Source organism: Vigna angularis, chromosome 3, assembly GCF_016808095.1.
Source record: "Vigna angularis cultivar LongXiaoDou No.4 chromosome 3, ASM1680809v1, whole genome shotgun sequence".
NCBI lineage: Eukaryota > Viridiplantae > Streptophyta > Magnoliopsida > Fabales > Fabaceae > Vigna > Vigna angularis.
The window spans coordinates 18837190-18847276 of NC_068972.1; the positions used below are offsets into that span (position 1 = coordinate 18837190).

Here is a 10087-nt window from a genome sequence, read left to right on the forward strand (position 1 = left end):
TATGGCTTAATACCTTATTTTGTCCCCAGTTTCGCTCAAAAATGTCAAATTAGTCCATCCTTTAAAAAATGCGTCAATTATGTCCTCACTTAATAAAATTTGCATCAATTAAATCCCTTTCGTTAAATCCGTACAAATGGCGTTAATAAAATTTCATTGATGCAAATTAACGCCGTTTGTACGGATTTAACGGAAGGGATTTCATTTATGCAAATTTTATTAAGTGAGGACGTAATTGACGCATTTTTTAAAGGATGGACTAATTTGACATCTTCGAGCGAAACTGTGGACAAAATAGGGTATTAAGCCTACTTTTATTTAGGTAAAGTGTCAGACCCATTCAAACGCACCCAAAACCTCAAGTAGTGGGATCCATGTGTCAAGAAGGGGGTGAGTGTCTCAGTTAGTGGAAAACAGGTGACTGCAGGAGAGTGACCGTTCGTTTTAGGTGACGACAGTATTTAAGGCCAAATTTCAAATAACGTGCCACTTCTCTACATGTCTTCCTTCTTCTTCAAACTGCTGAAACTCTTTTCTCCTCCTTCTCTCTAAAATCTCCTCCTTCTCTCTAAGAAAACCTCTCCATTTCTTCTTCCAATCACCTCTCAGGCATCGCTGGAACACTCCCGGCGTCAAGAGCTTCCAGTTAAACCGATGGGTTTGTGATTCTGAGCTGGTGAGTTCTTTCTCTTTAAGCACGTTCGTTTAGACTCGCATGCAACCGTCTAGTTCTGGTCGCCTGAGTGGGTAGTATTATTCTAAGCATTTATGGTTTTCTATGTGGTTCAGTATTCCTAAAACGTGGCCGTCGGACGTTAAGTCTTGGTAGTAGGGAGCTCTAATTCTGCATAGTTGAGCGTTCGGTTACGTGTCGAGGTAAGGAAAGCTTATATAATTTGATTTAGATTGTTGTGTTGAATGTTTGTATGCTTGCATGATACGTTGTTTGATTTTTTATGAGTATGAAATATGATTGTACTGCTTGTTTGGATGTGTGGATGGACGTATGATATACGCTGTGAACTGAGTTGGGATAAAGTTTAATCTTCGAACCGTAGTATTCTGAGCAAAGGTGATAGTATGGTCGAGCGTCATTAGCGAACGTTCAGTTCTTCTTGGGAGTGTATGGTCTTACTTGAATTATCATGCATTAGGGATAGTGTTTAAGAGTCTTTCTGTAGTATTATATATGAATAAACTAAGACCGAGAGTTTGTATTCATCGTTCAGTTGTCATTGAGCATCCGTTCATATTAAGTTCTTCTTCTAGAAAGGATTTCGTTAATGAAGAGCGTGTTATAATAGTAGATATGTATATATATGAGTGTTCAGCCTAAGTGTAGTTCTTCTTTAGACTTCCTAAACAGTTTAGTTAATGTGTTATATACTCTTTACGGTAGTAGACGTTATCGTTCTTTTTCATTCAGAATAAGTGGTGGCTCAATTGTATATATATAAATTCATTCGTTTTATGTAAGTTTATTAGTGATCGGTCTTAGACAAAGCGTTCAGTCTCAGTAGCGCTCGTTCCTGATAATCACTTGGTCTTGGACTAGCGCTCGTCCTATAGTGTTCGATTTCTATAAGGCTCGGTCTTAAACCAAGCGTTGGGTCTTGTTTTCTGTAATATATTATTACTGTGCTTAGAATCAGAGTCTTCATTCAAACTAGATAGCGTTCGTTACTCCATAGTTTTTCATCAGTATTAGTATTTAGTGTAAATCACTGTTGGTCTTTAAAAGGTGTTCGGCCTAGAGTCTTAGTACTCGGCCTAGGCTTCGTGGCGTCCAGGTTGAACTCTTAGGAGTCTGTTTATTGAAGTAGATGAGTAACGCTCAGTCTTGTTAGTTTCTAAGAAGCGTTATACCAGTCGTACTTGGGCTATGAAAAGAACGTATGATCTTATTTCATTTGAATATGTGGATGATAAAGTATGAGAGAATTTGAAATGTGAAGTGTATGAAATAGTTTGATTATGAACGAGTATTCCAGGGAGGAATATCTCAGAAAGTGGTTATTGATTGGTAAAGTATAAATGTGGGCAAAGCTTAGCGGGCGTTCATCCTAATATTCCATGATTACTCGTTCTCATGTAGAGAGGAGTAAGTCACGTGTGGGAATGACAGGAGGTCCTAGTCCATAAGGTTAACTTGGACGGAACGGATCAACCTCGGGTGGCAGCTGTTGAGGGTATCCCAGTTACTACATCACCCGGGTGCACGAACGTCGTAGCTACACAAGATTCATACAGTCCGGACAATCAGAGTCAAATGGTCGTCCTTTGCATGCCTTGATGAATTGAGTGTTGTTAATTTATTTATGATTGTTATATGTTGTTATGGAATGAATTAAATTACATAAGCTTACCCTGTTTATCATTTTTACCTGTGTTGTACGTCCTGTCGTTGTCATGTTGCAATGATCATCCGTGTGGATGTGAGTAGAAGGAGAAGAGCTGCTGGAAGAAGTATTGGAAGACGCAACGGAAGTGAAGGCCGAACCTTGAGAGCGTTCGGTCTGGTGTTGGCTTTACCTTTTGTAAAGACCGGGCGGCATTAGTATATTTTGGTAAACGTTCGATCTAGCAGTAGCTAGCGTTAGTTTTTAAATCCCCTGTTATTGTGTAAGGCCGTTCGGCCATAATCGTATCTCGTTCTGTGTAGAACTGGTCTGTAGTATTATTGAAATATGATGATTCTCGTATATGGTTTTATACTGTATTTTTGGAATGTTACATAAAGTAGATGACCTGATGGTTTAAAATATGAATTTGATTTATATGATATTTTTTATTAATTTTTATTTATATAAAGTAGATGACTTGATGATTTAAGAAAATGAAATTTATTTATAAGATGAATTTTTATTTTAATATTTATTTATTTTTATTGAAATAAATTAAGATAAAGAAAAAGAAAATTAAGAATTGTTTTAGTTGTAATTTGGTTTGTAAGAAAAGTTAGTAAAAGTCATTAAAAGATTTGTGGGTAAAAAAAGTATTGGTTATTTATAATTTATAATTTGGTAAATTTTTATTGAAACAAATAAGGTTAATAATAATGAAGTTAAACAAAGTAAATATATATTTTAAAAAGTGAAATTATTTATTGAAATAAATTGACTTAATAATATTTAGAAAAGCAAAATTTGTTTTGCTTCAACTTTTGTTTTTAAGAAATGTTAGTAAAAATTATTAATAGAGGTGTACGTTAAAAATAATAAAGTATTGATTGATTTTAGAAATTAATTTTTAAAAATTAACAAGTGTTTAATTATTAAAAGAATGGTAGAAATTTTTTTAATATTATTTGTATAAAATTTTGTTATAAAGTTAATTAGACAAGCTTTTGAAAAATGAAAAACGTATAAATCAATAGAATTTTTATTTATTGAAGAAAGAAATTATAAAAGTTGAAAACACTTAATTATGGGCGTGGATCCTTTAATGTTAAAATTGTGAGAATAATGATTTCTTGTGTGTTCTTATGTTTGTCACTATGAACACTTCCTTAGGTGTTCTCTTTCTTTGATATCCATTTTGGTTCCGATTCTAAACAATTTTGGTATATCTTTTATGTTTTTTTTTGTGGTTGAATTTGACCAAAGTTGTGGGTTTTGGTGTGGTGGTCAATAATCTTCATGTCTTAGTTCCCCAAACATATTATCATACACTTTCATGACCACATTTAACCTATATAGTGTAGACTGATATACATGTTGAAGTTGTAGTGAACATGTTTACAAACTGCTAAGACATAAGAACATGGTAGATGAGGTTTTTGAAACTTCCCACAATTACACCACATTCATCCAACCTGACGACAAATTTACCTAGAGGTCAAATTTTTCTTGGGCTGACCATCTCCTCCATTCTTAATCTTGTGGTATTTATATCAAATTCAACCACCCTATGTGTGTTTGATTTTGAATAACCATTTTCTAGCCCCTTAGTAGCAATTTCAAAATAGAAATGACCATCATTTATCATTGTAGTTATTTGCTTCCCTCTTTTTGTTAAAAAGTTGCATCTGGTGTATGTGGCTAACACTATGGAAGAGATTGGTAAATTTTGTGTTTTCTTCATGACTGAATTGATTACTTCGATTAAATTAGTTGTGAAGTGACTCCATCTTCTATCCTCATAAACAAGTGCTCATTGATGTCATGATATTTTGTCAATCTAACTTGGTGATTCCAAATTGGTTGCTCTTATGATGTTGTAATAATAGTTACATATGGACTCAGTCACTGTGTATGCTACACATATGATTAAAAAAATTATAGTGATTAAATTTGGAAAAAATAATGAAGATTACATACAATTAAACGTGATTTTGAAAAGTAAAGTACTTACTCATATTGACAAGATCCTTCTTTAGAATTTGATTCTTAAATCTTCTAATGAAATGTTATACAATATGTCGAATGCAATACACATGCACTCGAGTTCCTTCACTCAATCATTTCTCGATTTTGTGAATGTTGCATTGATAGAGTTATGACGATCTAAAATTAAACACAAGTTATTTTAGGTATAAAATGCCTCTTGAGTATTTTAAGGAAAAAGAACAAAACAGTTGTTGTTTCACCTATAGCAAATCAATTAAAGTGTCCTGTTCCTCCCATCTTGTACTAGAAGAGTACCCATGGTTTGAAGGTCCATAAGAGTATTGTGAAATAAACTTGATTTTGCAGGACCTCCTCTCCATTACTTATTAGTTGTGTATTTAATTGGTATTTGAAACCAGGAAGAAATGTTTCAATTTCTTACATTAGGGTAGACAATTTGTTAGAAGGATTCATCGAATTGTCGTAGACATTTTCAATTACTTGTTGCTTTGACAACCTGGACATTGTTGTGTACCCCCGTTGAAAACTTGATGGCAACACCTTTATGGGTGCAAAAGTCATATTGGAATAATTACAGCACCTAACTAGTTCTTATGCCTTCCGAAGTCATTTCATTGTATTAAGTGAAAAAAATACTTCAAAAAACAATGTTTATCACATTTTTATAACATTTAGAATACGCCAATTATGGATGCAAAAGTCATAATGGTGTCATTATTTTCGCTCTTAATTATGGTTCTTAGTGGCATTTTTTACTAACTTTTATAACACTTAACTTGTAACATCTCAAAATTATACAGTCATCAACTATATACTTAGAATAATCACATATATTAATAATTCAAAACAGTTTTAAACAAAGGGAACAACACTAACGAAAGAGGCCGAACGGTCGTTAATGTACATAACTCAACGAGCGTTCACAAAATAAAAGAGGACGAACGGTTTACAAAACTACTACCGAACGTCCTAATATTTACACAAACAGAAAGAGTGCTCGCTCACAGCCGCTCGTTATTCTAACTACGCTATCTAAAAACCGAACGCCCTTACTGTTCGGCCTTCACTTCTACTTCTACGAGATTGGCGTCCTCCAAATTTTCTTCTTCCAGTGTTTCTTCCAGTAACGCCTCTCCGTCTGCTCACATCCACACGGATGATCATTGCATAGACAAAACGAAGGTTCAAGGACGAACGACAACACAAGAAAGAGACACAGGGTAAGCTTATTGAATTTAATTCAAGCCAAAACATACATTTCATACATATCAATTCCAGCAAGTAAGTTCACAACATATACATTCAATTCATACGTAAATTTCATCCAAAATCCTGATACTAGACCGACCGTCCGGACTGTATGAATCCTGTGTAGCTAAGGCGTCCGTGCACTCAGGTGGGGTAACTGGAATGCTCATCAGTAGCCACCTAAGGTTAGTCTGTTCTGTCCAAGTTACAGTTATGGACTAGACCTCCTGCCATTCCCACACATGACATGCTCCTCTCTACTTGAGAACGGGCACTCACGGAATATCAGGATGGATCACCATCTAAGCTTACCACGTTCATACTTACAAATCTCAATATCCATTCAAGAGTCGTTCCACCCTGGAACGCTCGTTCAAATCCAAAATCACAATTTCAGTTCTCATAGTGTTCGCACATCTTAATTTATCCTCTTGAATACATTTTCATTCTATGTTCCACTTTCTTAAAAAGACGAACGTTCACTCCTCTTCATAACAAGGACGAACGTCGAGGGCGAGACCGAGAAAGACTTCTTTGAATTAGTTAAATGAACTAACTCTATTACGATCGGAAAGTACTTAGAATAATTTAAGTTCAATGACTCTGACAAGAATCCAAGGGATAGATACATCACGACTTATTTGGATAAAATAACCGAACACGATTTAATTCAGGGGACAAACCTCCAGTCAATGACCGAGCGCGAAGGTAGGCGTTTAATGAATTTTTGGACGAACGTCACAGAAGACTTGGACGAACGTCACTAAATATATTGGACGAACGCTATTTAAATTTATGACGAACGCTTATGGGAATTCAGGACGAACGTTATTATCGCTCGTTGCACTTTACGAAAAGGACGAGCGTTCGGTCTGAGACCGAGCGCCACTTAGGACGAACGCTCAATAGATGACCGAGCACTAATTAAAACGAACGCTCGATATAAGACCGAGCGGTACAATTTGAGTTTAATTATTTAATTGTTGGTCACTACTAGGATGAGCCGAACGCTCAAACCTAGACTTTCACAAGGGGACGCTCGTTCTTAAGCCGAATCCTTTCCAAATGAAAGAATTCCTACTCTAAATCATTTTCAGGGAAAACCGAACGGTAGAAGACCGTTCGATGACGAGCGTGCATTATCAAAGTAAGAACTATTATATTTTCCAGATTTTCCATCTACAACAACTTCACATTTTTCATACGATTCATATCTTATAATTTATTTCCACCATAAATCTCATACATTACAGAATTCATATTATCATACATCAGTTCATACTTTATACATCATATCCAAATATCAAATTACATACTATATAAGATTCTCATTAATCATTTATACCAAGCAACCATCAGCATACGAATCAACCAATGCATACCATATTCATTCATTGCAACAGCGATCGTTCATAACTAATACATCAGCATACATCTCATGCATACAATCCATATCGAACATGCATACGACACATAGTATAAATTAAATCACAATAAGCTTCCCTTACCCGGATTCAGTAGCGAACGTCCTAAAGAGTGGGTCTTGACTCGTCTAAAAGAAGCTTTCTCCTCGTTTCCCTTAAGCTCTCCAACTAAACTAACCAATGGAAAACGAAGGGCTTAGCCTACACCGTTGCATGCAACTGAATACAGTTACAGGAACTCCAGAAACGAGCGTCCAGTGAAACTTACCAGAACTGGAAGTTGTTCGGTTTGAAATGAAGCTCGCGGTGCAGGGAACGTTCCTACGGTGCTGAAACGTGAACGGAGAAGAGCTTGATGAGTTACAGTAGAGAGAAGTTTGGGAGGTTCTAGAGAGATGATGGAGGATTTGAAAATTCAGAGTTTGGGGAAGAAGACGAAGTGTGCAGTAGAGTGGGGAAAGAGTTTTTCTGAAAATTAATTTCTCTCCCCACTTAGGACGAACGTCCACTCGCCTGCTGCCACTTGGATTCCATTAAGGTTTTAGAATGTTCCAACACGACACTTGGCAGTCGCATGCAGAGTGGGTGTGATGGCGTGTCAGTGGAGGTGCACGTGTGGCGAGGTGCATTTATGGGAGCACAGTGGTGACTCAGCACAGACATTAATGGGACGTGACATAACTTAATTCTTAAAATAAATACTTATGAAAATAATGTTTATCATATTTTTATAACATTCAGAATATCCAATTATTATGAATATATTATAATATTACTATTATACCATAATATAAATTCGTATTTACGGTATAATCGTACAAATTTTTTCGTTATTTGTGAAAAATAAACGTTTGAAATTTATTTTCGTTCTTCAGTTTTTCAAAAATTTTATCTTCTGGTTTGAGTGCTTTCTTTTGTTTCTTTTTTTTCCTTTGCTCTTCATTATTTTCTTTTGTTTGAAATAAGCAAGCGTAACTGCTGTCAGAATAAAATGAGATTCTCAACTTTGCCCTGGCTGGAAAATCTGCGCAGCCATCAAGCACCTTTGAAGCATCCCCATCAAGACCAATAAAAAGTTCTTTTAAATGAATTAGGCAGTATTTTATATATATTTTTTAAATAACTTAAAGTGAGAATTAGAATTAATTTTTTTTTCTAAATTTTAGTTTAATTTAAAAATATGTGAATATAATTTTTTTTATTAAATTTATTTAATATTTTAAACATATTTTATAATAGGCTTAATACCTCTTTTTGTCCCTCTTTAGAAGGAAATTGTTCAATGTCGTCCTACCTTTTTCAAAAAGTTCAATATGGTCCCACGTTGTGAAAAAAGTGTCCAATTTAATCCTTTTTGGTCACGGCGTTAAATATTTAACGATCCTGCTGACAGAGTGGACTGATGTGTGCAACGCGGCTTTTTACCTTGGTAATGTGGCAGTGACAATTACTGAGAACGTGGCAGTGGGCAGTGTAGTGATTAAAATTGTGAGCGTTAGGGTTTGGTTTGGGTAATTCCAAATCGCGATTTGGGGATAAGCACTTTGGAGGACCTTGAAATCTAAATTTGGTGATCTTGAAGGTGAAATTTGCAGAGGAAATTCAATTCCGCAAATCAAATCAGGTTAGAGGTTTTTCGAAAATGTTTTCATTGTTGTCTTTTTTCGAAAATGTTTTCATTGTTGTCGCGTTTGAGGGGGGTTTAACTATGGGTGAAATTGTTTTCTGTGAAAAGTTGTCTTCTTTATATGCATGATAGTGGTCCCATAGGTCTTATTTTAACTGAAATTAGTGGTCCCCTGTTTGCATTTGCAGGGTTCGGGTAGGGATGTCTGATGACATGTTTCGGGTAGTGGTCCACCATGGTGGGACCTTGATCAAAGAAGTCCCCTTTAATTATATAGGCGGGGAGATAGTTAATTAGGACGTAGACCCCGATAAATGGTGTTATTTTGGAGTATTAGGTTCACTTAACCATATGGGATACATGCAAGTAGAAGAATTATATTACAGTGTCCAACATGTTCTACATAAGGTTGAGAATGATAAAGGAGCTATGAACATGATTAATGTGGCTAAGTATTTAGGGGAAGTGAACCTGTATGTTGTGCATGGGGTGGACTAAGCAACTATCTTAGAAAATGATGAGAATGAGATTCATTATATACACGTTATTACAACATATAAATACCTCATAGCCATTCCCCCAAGGTAACCCATTATATACACGTTATTGTCACAGATGCATTGTAACCCATTTGAGAATTATTTTTTTTCAACAGGTTTTGGTCAAGGTCTCGCTTCACAGCTCAACCAATGTGTGATACCCTTGATAACAACATCACTGAAGCTTTCAACAGTGTCCTCATTCATGCAAGAGGAAAACCAATTATCACAATGATGGAGGATATCAGAGTGTATCTCATGAAAAGGTGGGCCACAAACAGAAGCAAGGTGGCATCTATGGACTTCACAATATGCCCAAAGATAAAGAAGAGGCTTCAGAAAGAATGTAATTTGTCTAGATTTTGGCTGCCAAGGTAATCTTATCACCACAATTTATATACATTTTGTTATTTACGTTCATTGATGTGCTTTATTTCTTTCAGATGGGCTGCATGAAAGATTTTTGAGGTTAGGCACACTTCATCTGTTGGGAACAAGTTCACAGTGGATCTGGACACTAAAAACTGTAGCTGCAGAAAATGGATGATCAGTGGCATCCCATGCTGTCATGCAATTGCAGCAATGAATTACTGTAATGTTCATCCAGAAAATTTTATACCCACTTGCTTCAGAAGATCCACATATGAAGAGGTGTATGCCTCCATAATTTTTCCACTCAATGGTCCCCAACTATGGCAAACCTCAAATTTCAATGATGTTCTACCACCACTGATAAGGAAGATGCCTGTGAGGCCAAAGAAAAAACGCAAGTTGGAGGCATGGGAGTTAACTAAGGACGACACTCAAATGCGTGTTGGAGGGCATAGGAAAAAGTGTACCATTTGTCGTCAGACAAAGCACAACAGGAATAAATGCCCTTTACGGCCCCAACCAGCAGAA

The 10087-nt window shown here is 35.9% G+C and overlaps 1 long non-coding RNA gene across 1 annotated transcript; it reads left to right on the forward strand.

The window, feature by feature from the left end:
* Positions 1–268: 268 nt before the first annotated feature.
* On the forward strand, positions 269–2639 carry LOC128196004 (uncharacterized). The gene is made up of 3 exons (XR_008248036.1): positions 269–676; positions 790–876; positions 2444–2639. It is a non-coding gene; the product is annotated as an uncharacterized LOC128196004 (long non-coding RNA).
* Positions 2640–10087: the final 7448 nt, after the last annotated feature.